A 17,708-nucleotide genomic window follows, 5' to 3' on the forward strand; every position below is an offset into this window, starting at 1 on the left:
TGCTTTGTTTGGTCTTAATTTAGGATTTTGCATTTCCATAATTTTTACGTACTCAGTGATTTATATAAATAACTATATGTCAGATGAAAATAAACATTGGATATATATTTTTTTGGTGTGCTTATTTTTTTTTTTGATTTTATATATATATATGAAAGACCAAAAGGAGAACCAGTTTGTTTGTGCTATTGACTTCACTTGGAAAGGAATGAGATATGAAAAGTAATTTTATCTTCATGCATCTCATTAAACATATATTAATTAGCAAACTCTCAAGGTAGTATGGTTCTTAATTCATATTAATGAAACTTTGTAAAAGGAGAAAAAAAAAATCAAAAAAAAAATCATTGTTTTATTGTTTCCTTAAGAGAAGAGCTAGGAGAGCGTAAAAAATCAAAAAGAATAAAAAGAATTAAAAAAAAAATAGACTAATAAAGCAAATAGGTTTATTATAATGTTAGAAGTTCTTGCTATATATAAAGGTTTTATTTTAAGACTTACACAAAAAATTTATCATTGACCTCACCTTTCTTTCAGTATTCCCTTCCTATAGAAGGAGGGGTCTAGCTAGATGGAATAAAACTTATGTTGGAAACAGAAGGGTAGAGGCAGTACCCTTGTTTTGCAGGACCCTCTGCAAAGGAATAAAGCTTGGTGCATGCTTCAGTCAATATTTTATTCACCATTGAGGAGAGAGGGGGTGGTAAAGGTGAAATGCAACTTTCCTTATAAAGTGATACAAAACTGAAATGAATAGATCACAACCTGGGAGCCACTGGCCTACTCCTTTTATGGTGTGGGGCACTTCACAAAATCTCAAATAAATAAATAAATAAATCTAAATATACAGCAGATTTTACCTAACCTATCAGTATTAAACTGGGTAAGAAAAAATATAAAATTATCCATTAAATTTAATGGAAGAATAAAAAAATATAAACAAAACAAGATTTATTCCATCAATGCAGATCTACATCTACCACAGTTTTGCCTTTTCTCTAACGCAAGTATATTAATTTGGGGGTCTGAAATGAATAAGTTGTTCACTTCTTAGACCTTAGGCATCCCAAAAACTAAGACTGGCACCTTTAATAAATGGAGGATATCACCTTCTCAGTCACCAATGAACACAGAAAACCCGGATAATCAAGTACATGGCTAGTTTTTAGATCATTAATGACAGCTGAGATGAAACCCAGCCCATCAGAAGTAGAATACAGAATATTGCATTTAGTATAAATGCATAAAGTAGCTTTACTCTGTAGCTACTACACTGTAGCCAGACAAAAATAGAATCAGACACGGAAAGAAAAGAAAGAATAGGCAAAATTGTTGAAGATAATATACTGATTTTAAAGAGACTCAATACATTTAACAGGGATTGAAGAAGTAGGGAATACTAGAGAACAATTAGCTAAACAGAAAGATAAAAAATGTAAAGAAATCATATTGATTTTAATCAGCCTTATGGGTCTCATAAGCTTTGTCACTAAAGATATTTCATGCTTCCTTTGATGTTCCAAGTTCCTCACTAAGAAGGCATTCTAACATTGTTGAAAAGTACAGCATTGGTTTTCTGATATGTATCGTCTCTTACACTAGTTTCCTATTAGCGTGTTCATTCAGTTTTGTAGGCAAGATGGCTCTACCAGATCGTCCTTTGTTATCTATTTAGTAAGTGGCCAAATAAATCTGAAATTTTTCCATTTTCTGTGTCAATGTATTAATTTTTAGGTACTATGCAAAAGGTGGCTAGGAACATATGATGTCTGCATTCTAAATAAACTAAAGTGATTTTGAATGATAGACTGAATCCTCCATCTCTGAAATGTTCCAGTGGAATACTAGTATTTTCAAGTGCTTTCTTGGATACAGATGCTTAAATTTAATCAATTCAACCTGAAGACAGCAGAATGAAATTTCTAAATGTTTGAATTTAGAATCACTGTTTTGATTTACAAGATGCACCTCATCATCTGATACTGATATGACCTGTAGGTACATATCCCTTTGTAGTTTCAATTTTCTTTGAAGGTTTAAAGTATTTACGTACTTTTAAGAACAAAGCAGATAATGTCTTGTCTTCTAACTGAATTAAGTCCTTCCTACTACAAAGCAAGGTTTATTTTTTGTATATTGTGAGGCTTCTGTGATAGCAACCATTGCCTACTGCTTAGAAGTTCCTCCAAAGTTGAGAAAACTATCTGGATTGACTTATATTATGAATATATCCAGCAAAATTAATTCCAGCAATCTTACATCGACAATTTTTTAACAATTAGTCAGCATCCAAAACCCTCAGACCACATTCTTACAGGTATTCAACATGAGGAAGGTGTTTTAATAGCAAATGTACTTGTTTAAAGTTATGTGATGTTACACAAGATTTTGATTCATCAGAATGATACAGTAACGTACTGCAGTAGCAATGCAAGAATAGTATAGCAATTGCTATGTGCAGTTAGATCGCAATATAAACATGACACTGGCCATCCACTGTTGTCTGAAAAGGAAAAATACATGGGTTGAAGCAGGATGAAACCCACTCTTCAAAGTTCATTTTATTGGTTGCTCAGTTTTTATACTCTATATTGGGTTGAGCAACATACACACTTCCCAAGTAAGTCTGGCTGTCTAAGGAAGGCATTCATGTTTGTTTTTTGATTAATTCAGAAAGGCTGTTTAAACAACCTGATCAGCTACCAATCTCCAGTCCTCTTGCCCTTTTGTGATGTGATACAAGCAGTTTTCTTTATAATAGCTGTGTTCACTTCCTGTATTCCCCAAATTTCATGAGTACATTCCCTGTGCCAATCTGCTCAAAGCCTTCTTCCATTGCAGGGTTTTGTTAATTGATCACAAAGCCACAAGTCATTAAGTTTTATTTGGTTTCCCAATACTTGAATAGTCCTAAAAGATATATAAAAATTCAAGAGTCGGGTCAATTTTTCATTAAAATAAGGTTTATTGAGTAGCAGGATACCAGAACTGTACAAGAATAAACTTATCTCTGGCCCCTTGCAGTATTTCTAGATTTCATCACCTCATTTTCTGAGTAACTTGAAGAACTAACTAATATGTACTATAAAATAAATAAATAAATAAATAAATAAATAAATAAATAAATAATAACAAAAGTTTGCATAATGTTATAAAGAAAATTTAATGAGAAATGTGCATTACTTAAAAAAAAAAAGGTTGGTATAATGTTATAAAGAAACTTTATTGAGAAATAGGTTTAAAAATATATATATATATAAACTTCTGGTGAAGGACAAGTAATTGGTTTAAAGGTTAACACAGTGGTTTAATGGTTTTACTTAAACTATTATTCTAGATTGTGTATCTGTGCCAGTAATATATTGAATATGTGAAATGTTTGGACAGGGTTTTTGGAGGGTTGAGTATTCAAAGTATTCATCACTTGGAGCGCAAGTCCAGTATAATAGAATGGCATACAATAGCATAACACAGCATAGCATAGCTTGGGTTGGAAAGGACCTTAAGGATCATCTAGTTCCAACACTGCTGCCATGGATAAGGATGTCACCCACTCCCCTCTTTTAGTTTTAAATGATTTTCCATTGCCCTGTCATTATCTGACTGAGTAAAAAGTTGTTCTCAATTTCTTTTATAAGCTTGCTTTAAGTATTGACAAGCTGCAGTGAGGTCTCCCTGGAGCATTCTCTTCTTCAGACTGAATAACCCCAGCTCTCTCAGCCATAGAAGAGGTGCTCCAACCCTCTGACCATCCTTGTGGCCCTCCTCTGGACCCATTTGAACAGATCCACATCCTTCTTGTGCTGGGGACCCCAGACCTGGAAGCAGTACTTGAAATGGGGCCTCACAAGGGCAGAGTAGAGGGGGACAATCACCTCCCTCAACCTGCTGGTCACCCCTTTGTAGATGCAGCCCAGGATGTAGTTGTCCTTCTGGGCTACAGGCACAGACAGCCAGCTCATATCAAGCTTTTCATCCACTAGAACTCACTCCCAAGTCCTTTTCTACAGGGCTGCTCTCAATGAGTTCTTCTCACAGTCTGTATTCCTTTCTGGGATTGCCCCAAACCAGGTGCAGCACCATGCACTCGGACTTCTTGAACCTCATTCATTTCACATGGTCCCAATTCTCAAGCTTGTCCAAGTCCCTTTGCATAAGGGACCTTTCCTTCTGTTGCATCAACTGCACCACTCAGCTAAGTGTTACCTGCAAACTTGGTGAGGGTGTACTCGATCCCCCATTATCTATGTCATTGATAGAGATATTAAACAGCATTGGTCCCAAGACAGACCTCTGTGGGACACTACTCATCAGTGGCTTCCACCTGGACATAGAGCCATTGACCATCACTCTCTGGGTGCAATCTTCAAGACAATTCCTTATCCAATGAATGGTTCACCCATCAAATCCACATCTCCCTATTTTGTAGATCAAGATGTCATGTGTGTGTCCTGTTGCTCACTCTGTAACTTCTCATCAATAACAATATGCAGTTATCTATTTATATAAACAATAAAAAATATTTAAAGATTATCTTGAATCTCACAATTTTGAATCAATCCCGTAACTAATCCTTTCCTCATGAAGAGATCAGTTTCTAATTTGGGCCCACATTCACAAATAAGCTTTAAGCACTACTGTAATACTCTTGAGCAGTGAAAGTATTAGATAATGAGGCCATAATCTCCTTTCAGGCTGAGTCAAGCTGCACGCTTATATTACCTTTCTAATTTGCTAGGTCAATCTAACTTTTTCCAATCAAACACCTTCAAAGGTTAGCAAACACCATCTAAATGATTAAATGATTATGAAGTCAGCTCGTGTGGCTCGCTCTCTCCCTCTTCCCTCTTCTCCCTCCCAAATCTCATGTGGTTTCACTCAAAAGAAATGTAACCTAGCAACTCTTAAGAAACACTAATTTTTGTTCAGTGAAAAAAAAGATTAGAAAATGATCAACAGCTGGGAGAATGCTAACCTCTGCAGTTTCACAAACGAAAACACAAATGAATTCATTCTTAGTATTTAAATATTTATGTCCACAATTAAATAACGTCTATCATCATGGGGTTAAACAACAAAAACAATAAAAAAAATGACCTCATTTATCATCATGGAATTAAGTCAGACAAAAATAAGTGAAATTAGTAAACCAAGTTTCTCGAAGAGTCAAGTATTGAATAACTGTGCAGAAGCTATGTAATTTCTGTAGTCTTACCCTCAGAGATGACAAAAAAAATTGAAAATGTTATGCGTCAGGGTAAAAAAAATAAAAATAAATCAAAAGCATAGTTTTTCAAGAATGTATCTTAAATTTTTCACTAGGAAAAGTATCTCTGATACAAGACTAAGTTTGCTATGAGATATCCATATAGCAGAATGTTAAATAGTCTGAACATCCATTTGAGATATTACAGAACAGAGATCTGAAGCTTTACCCCACAAAAATAATTGTCCTAATCAAGAAAAACAAAGAAAGGACTTACTAAATTGTAATGTTTCATGCAATGTTTTTATAAGTTTTGCAGGATTTAAAGGGTCTTTTTTACCATTTCAGTGGTACAAAGGCAGACCAAGCACACCTATGTGTGCTCTTTACAGAAGGTTTACAACAGTACCAGCACCTGCTGCTCTATTTTGGGGATCAGCCTGTAGAGAGCATCAGTCTCTTAATCCGATGGAGAACTGATCCAGAAAAATTATGTTACAGAAGCTTTCAGTTAGTCCAAAGGAATGTAGGAACATGTTCTCTTTCAAAAGTCAAAAAAAAAAAAAAAAAAAAAAAAAAAAAAAAAAAGTACTGCTTAAGTAGTTTTTATTTGTTGTTCTATTTGTTGTTCAGTAAATCTAGAATCTAGTCTGGTTCTGCATAAGATTTCATGTTGGCAAAATTTAAGATGAAAGCAACATCAAAAGCTTGAAGTTTCTTTAGTTGTATTGTGAAGAGTGGACCAGTAGCAATGTACATGGTCAGTCAAAATAATGAGATTTTTTAAAGTCAGAGGTTTTTAATTAGAGCACTTTTAAAGCAAATATTTTGATGAATCTTGATGATATCAAGGACTTCATACTAAAAACTGGATGGGAAAACAATTTAGAAATATATTTGTATTATGTATATTTGTAAAACTGAGTAGAAGTTCAATCCTTTTATGAGTTCTAAAATTTTGCCTAGTTCTAATATAAGAGTAAAATTCTTCTGAGTATTTGGATAACACATCTTGGGCAGATGGGTACTGAATTCCAGGAAGCCATATGAATAGTTGCTTGTTTTTCCTTGTCTTATTATCTGCATGCATACTTATTTGGCACATTCTGCTTTGCATGAAATCTGTAGGCTTTTTAAACCCATATTTTTGTACTATTAAGAGATGTTTACATATTTCTGGTAAAATCCCTGTTCCAAGCAAACTGATAATCTCATGCATGAAATCTGTTTTTAAAAGCTGTAATATTTCAAAGAATATGAATCAGGTAATAAGATAGACATATTCATACATACGTATTTAAACATGTTCATTTCATCTTGGTTGTCCTGGTTTCAGTTAGAACAGAATTAATTTTCTTCCTAGTAGCTGGTGGAATGCTGTGTTTTGGCTTAGGATGAGAAGAGCGCTGATAACACCCCGATGTTTTAATTGTTGCAGAGCAGTGCTTATACCAAGCCAAGGACATCTCAGCCTTTTGCTCTGTCCTGCCAACAGGCAGGCTGGGGGTGCAGTAAGAGCTGGGAGGGGACAGACCCAGGACAGGTGACCCAAACTAGCCAAAGGGGTATTCCATACCATCTGACGTCGTGCTAAACAATATATAGGGGTGGCTAGCCAGGGGGAGGGGGCCGGACTGCTCGGGGTTAGGCTGGGCATCGGTCAGCAGGTGGTGAGCAATTACATTGTGCATCACTTGTTTGTACATATTATTATTACTTTCCTATTATCACCATTGTATCATTATTATTATTATTGTTATTATTATTTTGTTATTATTATTTTCCTGTCTTATTAAACTGTCTTTATCTCAACTCACGGGCTTCACTTTCCATTTCTCTCCCCCGTCCCAGAGAGGGAGGGGGGAGGGTGAGCGAACGGCTGCGTGGTATTTAGCTGCCAGCCGGGTTAAACCACGACAGTCTTTTCCCAGAGAGGATAAACAACATGACAGAGAGCAAATACGGAAAATAATGTACTATAATACTCAATTTGGAAAACAGGCGCAGCAGAGTTGAGATTAAAGCAATCAGCATTATGACAAGTGACTATTAAGCAGGTCTAATACTTACACCAATTTTAGTTTAACACACTGTGGTCAGATCTGCCGTTATCTCAACCTTTCGAGCCCCACGTTGGGCGCCAAAAAGACTGTCATGGTTTAACCTGGCTGGCAGCTAAATACCACGCAGCCGTTCGCTCACCTTCCCCCCTCCCTCTCTGGGACGGGGGAGAGAAATGGAAAGTGAAGCCCGTGAGTTGAGATAAAGACAGTTTAATAAGACAGGAAAATAATAATAACAAAATAATAATAACAATAATAATAATAATATTACAATGGTGATAATGGGAAAGTAATAATAATATGTACAAACAAGTGATGCACAATGCAATTGCTCACCACCTGCTGACCGATGCCCAGCCTAACCCCGAGCAGTCCGGCCCCCTCCCCCCGGCTAGCCACCCCTATATATTGTTTAGCATGACGTCAGATGGTATGGAATACCCCTTTGGCTAGTTTGGGTCACCTGTCCTGGGTCTGTCCCCTCCCAGCTCTTACTGCACCCCCAGCCTGCCTGTTGGCAGGACAGAGCAAAAGGCTGAGATGTCCTTGGCTTGGTATAAGCACTGCTCTGCAACAATTAAAACATCGGGGTGTTATCAGCGCTCTTCTCATCCTAAGCCAAAACACAGCATTCCACCAGCTACTAGGAAGAAAATTAATTCTGTTCTAACTGAAACCAGGACATTGGTACATAAATTTGATTAACTTTATCCATGTGGAGGTTTCTGTTTATTAAAATGAAGGAAGAATAGTTAAGATCTGCTAACAGATTGAGAACAAGTTTAAATTAAATTCCCATTTAAAGTTAGAGCTTTACATTTAATGGTAGATTTTAAGTAAGATGTGTGTTTTCCTGGGTTTTGTTTTCTTTGATTTTGCAGTGGAATAGAAAGCTTGCTTGAGTTAGTAATACATTGTACACATTTTATGCTGTAGTAATTATTGGTCACCTGAATTTTTAGGAAAGCACAGTCTAACACAAAATTTCTCTTAGATGACATAACCAAGATAATACACAATTATTAAGTTAAATACATATATTTTCTTTCTGTCAGCTATATGAGAGGTAATCAAATCTGTTTTCTACCACCACATTAAGATTTGTTTGAATTTTGGACCAAGTTTTAAACTCTTTTGGTTATTAAAAGTTTAACAGGCAAAATTGCTACAATTAGATAGCAATTTGAAACTTTAAGGGCTCATAATTTCTTGTTTCTCTGACATGGTCATGACATGATGTTTCTCCAAACGCTATCAGCTGGTGCAGAAACCTTTAGTATACACATATTAAGAATAGAGAGGGTGCAAAACATAGAAAATCAGAGCAATATGGAGAAAAGGGGTAAAATCAACAACAATCAACAAAAATGTTTTTAAAGTGTCACCATCTAAGACAAAGGGGGAAGAATGTTCATACTACCATTCACTTGTTAATTTCAATTCACCTATTTAACTTCTCTGCTAGTCAGCTTTATTTTTTCACTTCTATATTTCATGTCTATATTTCTCCCTCCCTATCCCTCTCCCTCTCTCTCCCGTTCTCCTTCTCCCTCCCCTACTCTCTCCCACCCCCTCATCCTCCCTCTCTTCTATTCTCCCTCTCTCTTTCATTCTCCCTCTCCCCTTCTCGCACTCTCCCCCCTCTCCCTCTCCCTCTTCTCTCTCTTTCACATTCTCTCACACACTCTCTCATTCACTCTCCTGCACTCTTTTCTCTCTCTCATTCTCTCCCATATTTTCTCTCTTCCTCTCTCTTACTTTCTCTCTCCCACTCTCTCTCTCCCATTCTCCCCCTCTCATTCCCCCCTCTCATTCTCTCGCTCATTTCCTCTCCCTCCCTACTCCACTCTCTCACCCTTTCTTCCACTCTCATTTTCAATATCTCCCATTTTCTCCTTCTCCTCCACTCTCATCTTTTCTCTCTCCCTCTCTCATCCTTCCATTCTTTCTCTCACTCCCAGCTTTCTCTCCCCCCCAGCTTTCTCTCACTCTATCCCCCACTTCCTTCTCTCACACTTTCACTCTCTCACATCCTCTCTTTCACCTTCACTCTCTCTCTCTCTCTTCGTCTCTCTCTCAATCTCTCTCCCTCCCCCACTCACTTTTTCCTCCAATCTCACTCATCTCCTCCAATCTCTCTCACTCACACTATATCTCTCTCACCCCCATCTTCTCACTCACGCTCTAATTTTCTCTCCCACTCTATCATGATACCTTTTTAAACATGTAAAAACCTCTTACCAATAAAACACTAATATTTGCAAAAGGAATTAATAATGCTGGTATTGAATAAGCATCCTTTAAATATAGCTAATGTCTGCTTTCCAAATAGTTTACAGGACAACAAAAACTTTCTTTGACTACAGAACATAGGTTTGACTATGGTTAAACTGGCAACATTATTAGCATAGCAAAATATGGCATTAACTTTAATAGTTTTTATAAAATTTCAGAGTAGTAACTGAAAAACATGTTAAGATATTTGCTGCAACATATCCTAAAGACATATTTACAAATCTAAACCTCAGTGGCACAGATATTTTATTTTTTTTTAATTATGTGGAGGTACAAAAAATATTTTTCACAATATGTGTGGTGTATAAACTGGATGCTAGAGATGGAGAGTTTTTGTTGTTTTTTTAAAAAGGTTTTATCAGGAAAAAAATAGAACTGAATCATTGTTTGGGAACATGAAGATTGTGTCAAAAATACTGATGAAAATCAGAAAGACTCATAGGCTGACCAAGCAGCCAGCTGCTAGTTTATCTGATTTTCTGCCAGCATGCTTACCAGCTATCTTGCCAATTGTACCCTAGACAGCTGGCTGGCTAGAAACCAGCAGGCTGCTTGGCTTCTCAGCTTGCCTACTATCCAGCTGTCCTTGTTTGGCTGATGTGAAACCTGGACAGCTTCTCAAGTTGCCACCTGTCCATCTGGCTTTTCTGAGGAGTCCTAAGAGTTCCTTAAGTTGGCCTGGTGTTCAGGATGCCTAGCTGTCTGACCTTATCCTTATTAGTCACCCACCTATCTTGCTGAGTAAGGAAAAGCTCTCTAATCCTCATGTAAAGTATCTCTGCTCTCTCATGAGCTTCTGTCTAGTTGAGTAGATGCCATGTCAGTGGGCTAACTCTCCAGGTATCTAGTTGAGGGAAGGTTGGCTGATAGGCTTTGAAACAGACTGGCCTATTTCACCGGCAATTCTGTTGCATCTTTCTTTCCTGAGGAACAAAACAAAGTACCGAAATCTAGAAATTCCTATAAAATATATGCAAATTGCAAAATTTTCTTTCAGGCATCTGAAAGTATATCATGTGATAAACATACATAAAAAAAAAAAAAGAACAATAATATATTATATAATATATAGTGTATATATATATTATAATACATTATGATATTATAATATAAAATTATTATATAATTATATAATAATTGTATAATTATTATATAATTATATAATTATTATATAATATATAATATTATAATATATTATAATATTGTAATATTATAATATTACAATAATATATATAGTATAAAGTATGAACAATAATAAAAAATTAAAGATAAAGTTGTCAGTATACAGTAAGATAATTAAAAATATGTTAAGCAATATATTAAATTAACATTAATACAAGATAAAATATTTTATAAAGTGTATCATTTCACTGTTAGACAGCAATAGGATCAACTGTAATTATGAGCAATATAACAATGATCTACAAGGGATTGTTTATCAAAAGGAGTATAATCTACTAGGTCAATGGAGCACTCCTGATGTTGGAAAGCATCCTCAAGTGCTCTTGTAAATGATATTACATTCAACCAAAAGGTAAACTGTTTATTAAGATCAAATGCCGTTGTAAAAATAATGGTTTCATTTTAGAAATAAAATATTCTGTCTATTCAATGAAATGTTTCAATTCATTTTTCAATTTCTAGTAATGACATTGTTCTTCAAATGCATATATTTTATACATTCCAGCTAAGGGGTAGCAAATAGGTGATGAATTTTATTCATATGTTATATTTGCTATATGTCATTTATTTTCTCTCTTATTAAGGTAGTAAAATTGAATATACATTTTCTGTGACCTGCTACGAATAGGGTAGATACTGAGGAGTTTCCACTGCTTGAAGATCTGTCCATGGCAGCTTCAATTTACTTTTATTTCTCCCTCATTCTTGTTCAGTTTCAGGATCAGTGTTGAGTACAGAAACAGAGTGTATGGTGCTATAGCATAAATTTTGAAATAGCTTCTTTCTAAAGAAGCTATGTTTCTGTAGGAAATCAGCACAATGAATTTCATAAAAACTTTGAGAATTATGTTTAATGACCTGGAGAATTAAACACAGAACTTATACCATAATACAGTGAAAAGTATACTACAGCATTCAAACACAAGCCTTTTGTACAAACACAAGCCTTTTGTACAAAACAGAACAAAACAAAACGAAAACTTTTAAAATAAAATTATTCTTCCATATTTTTCTAAATGTTTGTACCTTGTAAATCTAAGTTTTCCAAGAGTTTCATTGCTGCATGATTAATTTACTGGCTTTGGATAACTATTCCTAAAACTACAGGAGCTGTTACTGAGAATTCAAATTCCTTGAGCAATTTTGCATATGATAGCTTTAAATAAAAAATATGTCTGATGTTAACAAAACACATTTGTTAACTGAAGATTTGATTCAATGGATATTTGCTAATTCATAAAAGTAGATAATTTACAATAAAACCTTAAATTGTCACTCCTGTGCTTGGAAAAAATAATTCATGTCTAAGTATGTTTTTCAGACATGGAACTCTATTCAGTGAATTAAAAAGGAAAAATATGTTAAAAGGGAAAAAAAATGCACTAAAAAAAAAAAAAAAGTAAAATATTTGGAGTTATATAACAAGGAAGAGGTATTAACTGAAATCTTGGTTAGGGATCACAATAACACAAAATAAGAAATGTGTAGTTTCTTCACTAGAACAACTGAACAGTTCTGTATTTTGGGCTTTATCTTCAGATGAAACTGAAACTGAAATGTTTTTATAAACTTGCTTTTGGATCCTAGGAAGAATGACAGTCTGAGATATAATTCTTTCCTGTGTAATGGAACCCAAAACAATTTACTTTCTAAAAGTAGTTTGATTTTTCCCTTACTGTAGTGCTATCAGATAGCAACATGCTCTCTGGGGACTCCATTCATGCTGAGATTGCACCAAACAGTGTTTGTAGTGCTGAATCAGTCTGTAATCAACCTTGTATCCTACAGATATCCTTTTGTATTTTTTCTTTGATCTCTGTCTAATGGGAAACATAACACGTTAAAGAATAATGAAATTTCATTCTAATTGTAACATTGTTCAAGAAGCTTCAGGCTTCCTTTTGCTGCCTCTAAAGAAATGTTTGTAACAGTCCATGTTTATGAATGTGGTCTAGAGAAAGGCTACTCTGGCAAAGTATTATATTATTACTAAAATAAAGAATGAGAAACAAGAAAGGATTTAATAAAAAAGTGTATCAAAAGATTTTATTTGCTTTGATGATTTTTAATACCATAAAATGCCCGTGAACTTCCAAGAAAATCACAAGGGCTTAAGTTCAGTAACAAAATATGCACTATATCTAAACAGAAGATGACCACACTTTAGTCAATATTCTGTTAATTTTCATACAATAAAAGATACCTCAGACTTGATTCAGGGCAAAGAAGGAAAAACATTTTTAAAAGGTTGTTTAAAAAAGCTGTATTATTTTTCTAGGATGAAAATACAGGAAAAAGACATTCAAAGTAGATAGTCTCTTTCAGAAATATTTTCCATCCTTTTGGGTTTGTCTGTGTGTGTATTTTGATATTGTTGCAGTGTGTTTTTGTGAATACTTGTTACATGTCTAACGAAATGTTGATAATGTAGATATATGTGACTCTTTTACTCTGCCTGCACTTTCCATGGTTTAATTTTCATGTGTACAAATCTCCAGAGCTAGTCTGTTTAACTATATATGAATGCTTGAGGAAAACTCAGATGTGAAAAATGTGAGCACAACACCAAAGGTATTGAACTCTTATCTTCTCTAAAACAGAAGGGCTCTGTGTTCCAAAAGCAATAATAAGATCAATGAAGTTGTGTTGATTTTTACCAACAAAACATCTCAGACTAAGTTAGCCCCACTAACTTAGTCTGAGATGTTACATATATATATATATAAATAGCATGTGTCAGACTTCAGATATATACTAGCTACATCAATAAACTGCTTTCTATGAGTTTTTATCAACTTTTGCAGTTAGCTGAGATACCGCCTCCCCCCAGTATTTTTCCTGATACTTCTGATTTTTGATATATACATATATATATATATATTTATCTTCTCTCCTCTGTCATTGATAAATATGCATTACTTCTTCTGACCTTGGGTCATTTAGCCATTCTATCATTCCTCCTCCTCATCAGGACAAAATAGGACAGGATGCAAAAGATCATGGCTTGAAATAAAGACAAGAAAGTAATTTGCTATTTATTGTCATAGACAAAACCGATGACTTGGGGAACATTAATGTATTTTTTTTCAAATTGGAGTAGATTTAGGTAGTGTGAAACAAAAAGAAAATTTAAAACTACACCTTCCAGCCAGCTCCCCCTTTTTCCCAGACTTTCTCACTCCTTTGTTCCTGACACATCTATCCCTCCCCTAGTCATTTGCACAATGTAGAGTAGTCTGACTACTTCCTCTAAGTAGCTTCCATGTAGCAATGATAACAATAAATATGAACTAGTCAAAGGATGACAATATGCTCTGAATCAAGATCAAAATTTATACTTAAAGTTTCAGTTTTATTGTTCAATAGCTTAAGGAAAGTGTGATTTGTGCTTCAGAGTCAAAAATAGATGTAAACATGCTATATTGTATGAACATCATTATTGTAAAGAAATGAGTAACACAACTCTAAGTTCACAGATTTTAGTCAACATTTTTGCTAGCCAAAGGTCTGATAAAAATAGTATACTACACTCCAGTGTTACTCCAGTAACATCCTCTCATCTCTTCCTCACCATCTCACTAAAGATACTGTACTGAGAGAATCACAGAATCACAGAATTTTCTAGGTTGGAAGAGACCTCAAGGTCATCGAGTCCAACCTCCAACCTAACGCTAACAGCCCTCCACTAAACCATATCCCTAAGCTCTACATCTAAACGTCTTTTGAAGACTTCCAGGGATGGTGACTCCACCACTTCCCTGGGCAGCCTGTTCCAGTGCCTCACAACCCTTTCAGTGAAGAAGTTCTTCCTAACATCTAACCTAAAACTCCCCTGGCTCAACTTAAGCCCATTCCCCCTCGTCCTGTCACCAGGCACGTGGGAGAACAGGCCAACCCCCACCTCACTACAGCCTCCCTTGAGGTACCTAAAAAGAGCGATAAGGTCACCCCTGAGCCTCCTCTTCTCCAGGCTGAACAAGCCCAGCTCCCTCAGCCGCTCCTCGTAAGACTTGTTCTCCAGGCCCCTCACCAGCTTCGTCGCCCTTCTCTGCACCCGCTCAAGCACCTCGATGTCCTTCTTGTAGCGAGGGGCCCAAAACTGAACACAGTACTCGAGGTGCGGCCTCACCAGAGCTGAGTACAGGGGGACGATCACCTCCCTAGCCCTGCTGGTCACACTGTTCCTGATACAAGCCAGGATGCCGTTGGCCTTCTTGGCCACCTGAGCACACTGCTGGCTCATATTCAGCCGACTATCCACCATCACTCCCAGGTCCTTCTCTGCCTGGCAGCTTTCCAACCATTCCTCTCCCAGCCTGTAGCTCTGCTTGGGGTTATTGCGCCCCAGGTGCAGGACCCGGCACTTGGCCTTGTTGAGCTTCATGCAGTTGACCTCAGCCCATCGGTGCAGCCTATCCAGATCCTCCTGCAGAGCTTTCCTACCCTCAAGCAGATCGACACACGCACCTAACTTGGTGTCATCTGCGAACTTACTGAGGGTGCACTCGATGCCCTCGTCCAGATCATCGATGAAGATATTATTCAGTATATTCATGTACAAAACTAGATCACACAATATGATTTCAATATGAGGTGGAAAAAAAAAATTGAAGTTCCTGCTGCTGATTTTGACTTAGTATAGTACAATCATTCCAATCCCTTCTTATTGACGTTGGAAGCAAAAAGTATTTTGCAGGATGAATTTGGCATGGTTTGACCAAATTTTTATTTAAACCAGTTAATTGGCTTTAGATGAAATAAGGGTCTGGAGCTGCCTGATTCAGACAAAGTGACTGAAAAAAAAAAAAAAAAAAAAAAAAAAAAAAGACATTTTCAATGTTTAAGCAACTACATGGCAAAAGCTCTTATGCTTAGAGACTCTCGGATATGCAAGGAGTTCTGCAGAATTGTTACTGCTTGTTAAATGGGACTTAAACTCTAGCCATACCAAGAACCCTAAAGTGCCCATTTTCATTTGGCTCACAGACTTAGAAAGTCCTTAAGCCCTTTAAAAGCCCTTAAGACAAAAGTTATTTGCTAGAGGAGTTAAAACAAAGGCAGTCATGCCTTTGACTGTCCTGAAGGACTCCACTGGAATGAAGAAAGAACAGAAATAGAATAAAAGAATAAGACAGAAGTGAAATAAATAATAAAAATAGAAGCACTAGTTGTAAACGTAAGGCAAACAACCCACATGTCTGGTTTTCAAACTCAGCATTTCTCCCTGATTTGAAAAAGATAGTTGACTTACCCTGGAGGAGGAAACTCTAACAAAGTAGACAAATGTGTCCAGCAAAAATACTTTGTTAATAATATAGCATAAAGCTATATTATTAAGGCATTTCTAATGTCTTAGAAATAGGTTCACACCCTAAAAATAGAGTGATAACCAAGGAATACTGATTCTAGGGATTGTATACAATACAGAATACAGAATAAACAATAATGCAAAAAATAATTGCAGAAGTGCAACAAATCACTCAAACTAAAGTTTTTCTCAGCTATGTTGGAGTAACCTTGAATATATGCCTTATAAATGTAGCTTTACATTTCCAAAGCAGGTTTTATATACCACAGAAGCATTTAATTATTAAAAAGCATCTAATTATTATCAATAGTTATGGTAACATTGGTGATAGGGGGATGGCTGGACCAGATGATCTTAGAGATCTTTTCCAACCTTAATGATTCTATGATTCTATTGTATTTTTCCTTAACATTTGCAGTATCCAAAAGTAATTAAAAATACCTGAGAACTGGAAAACTGAAAACTTATTGTCATGTATTTTTTTTTTTTTTTTTTTTTTTTTAATATTGTGACTACATTTTACATTTATGAACTTAGTATAAGTTCCTTTTAAAAAAATAAGTTCCACAAGACTTTTTCCTCAATGGGAAACTGGTATCAGTTAGTGCATGTTTTCTGCTGATAGAGAAAAGTAAGGAGATGCAAATATTTTTCTCTGAGTTAACATGTCATGCTAATAACCTTTAAAGAAGTTTGACCTTTGTGTGACATGTTAACTACGTTTTGTGTAGCTTGGAGTACTTAGCTATATAACTCTGCCATTTCGCTCAACATGTCATTCAAGCTAATGTTGCAGCAGAATGTTTTTCTTGTTTTTGATGCTGCTGTGTATATTTGATGTTTAAAGAAAAAAAAAATTTTTTTTTTTTTAAGGACATTGTCTGTGCACCTTTAAACACATGCGTGTTTCCTCAAGATGGATTTACAAAACATGTCTGTGTGATTAATACTATGAATTTCTGTGAAATACTGGTACTGGCTATTACTTGAAAAACATGTTGGCTATTACACTTTACACTAATGGGCAGCTAACATTGAAATAACCAGAATTAGCATTAACAGATACTGTGGTTTACAAAGCAATAGCAGATGTATTCTTTTTCCAGTGCTATGTGGAAGACTATAATCACCAGTCTAATCATATTCATGTATAAAGTAAGACAGTTCAACTGCTGCTTTCAGTGGTGGATACTTTCTGGTGAAAGAAAATTGATGAAATTGAGAGTATAGTAAAACAGTTTATGTAATTGATTTCCCACTGTGGTGCAAAATTAAAGCAAATAACTGATTAAAGTTCTCATGGACCCAGTTTATGTTCCCTTGTATTGCTGTTTATTTTCAGCAGAATCCAATTTAATACGTGAAACTGGAAAAGAAAGTAAGGGCAAAATCTTGAAAAATACTGGGGCATAAAGAAAATTTTAAATTATCTACATTTTACAAGCTCTTAAAGGAAAAATGCACTTAGATTTATACAGCTCTTGTTATTATGTATTATTTACACTTAGTATGTTTTTCCTGTAATAAATCTAACCCCAAAACATATTAAAATACATGCATTCTCAATATTTCAGTTTTGACTCTGTTCATTTCACATCTGCTCACAAATTTAAACATTACTGTCAAACTTTTTGAGTTTCTACCTGTATCAGCA

This window comes from Aythya ferina (assembly GCF_964211825.1).
Source record: "Aythya ferina genome assembly, chromosome: 4".
NCBI classification, from domain to species: Eukaryota; Metazoa; Chordata; class Aves; order Anseriformes; family Anatidae; genus Aythya; species Aythya ferina.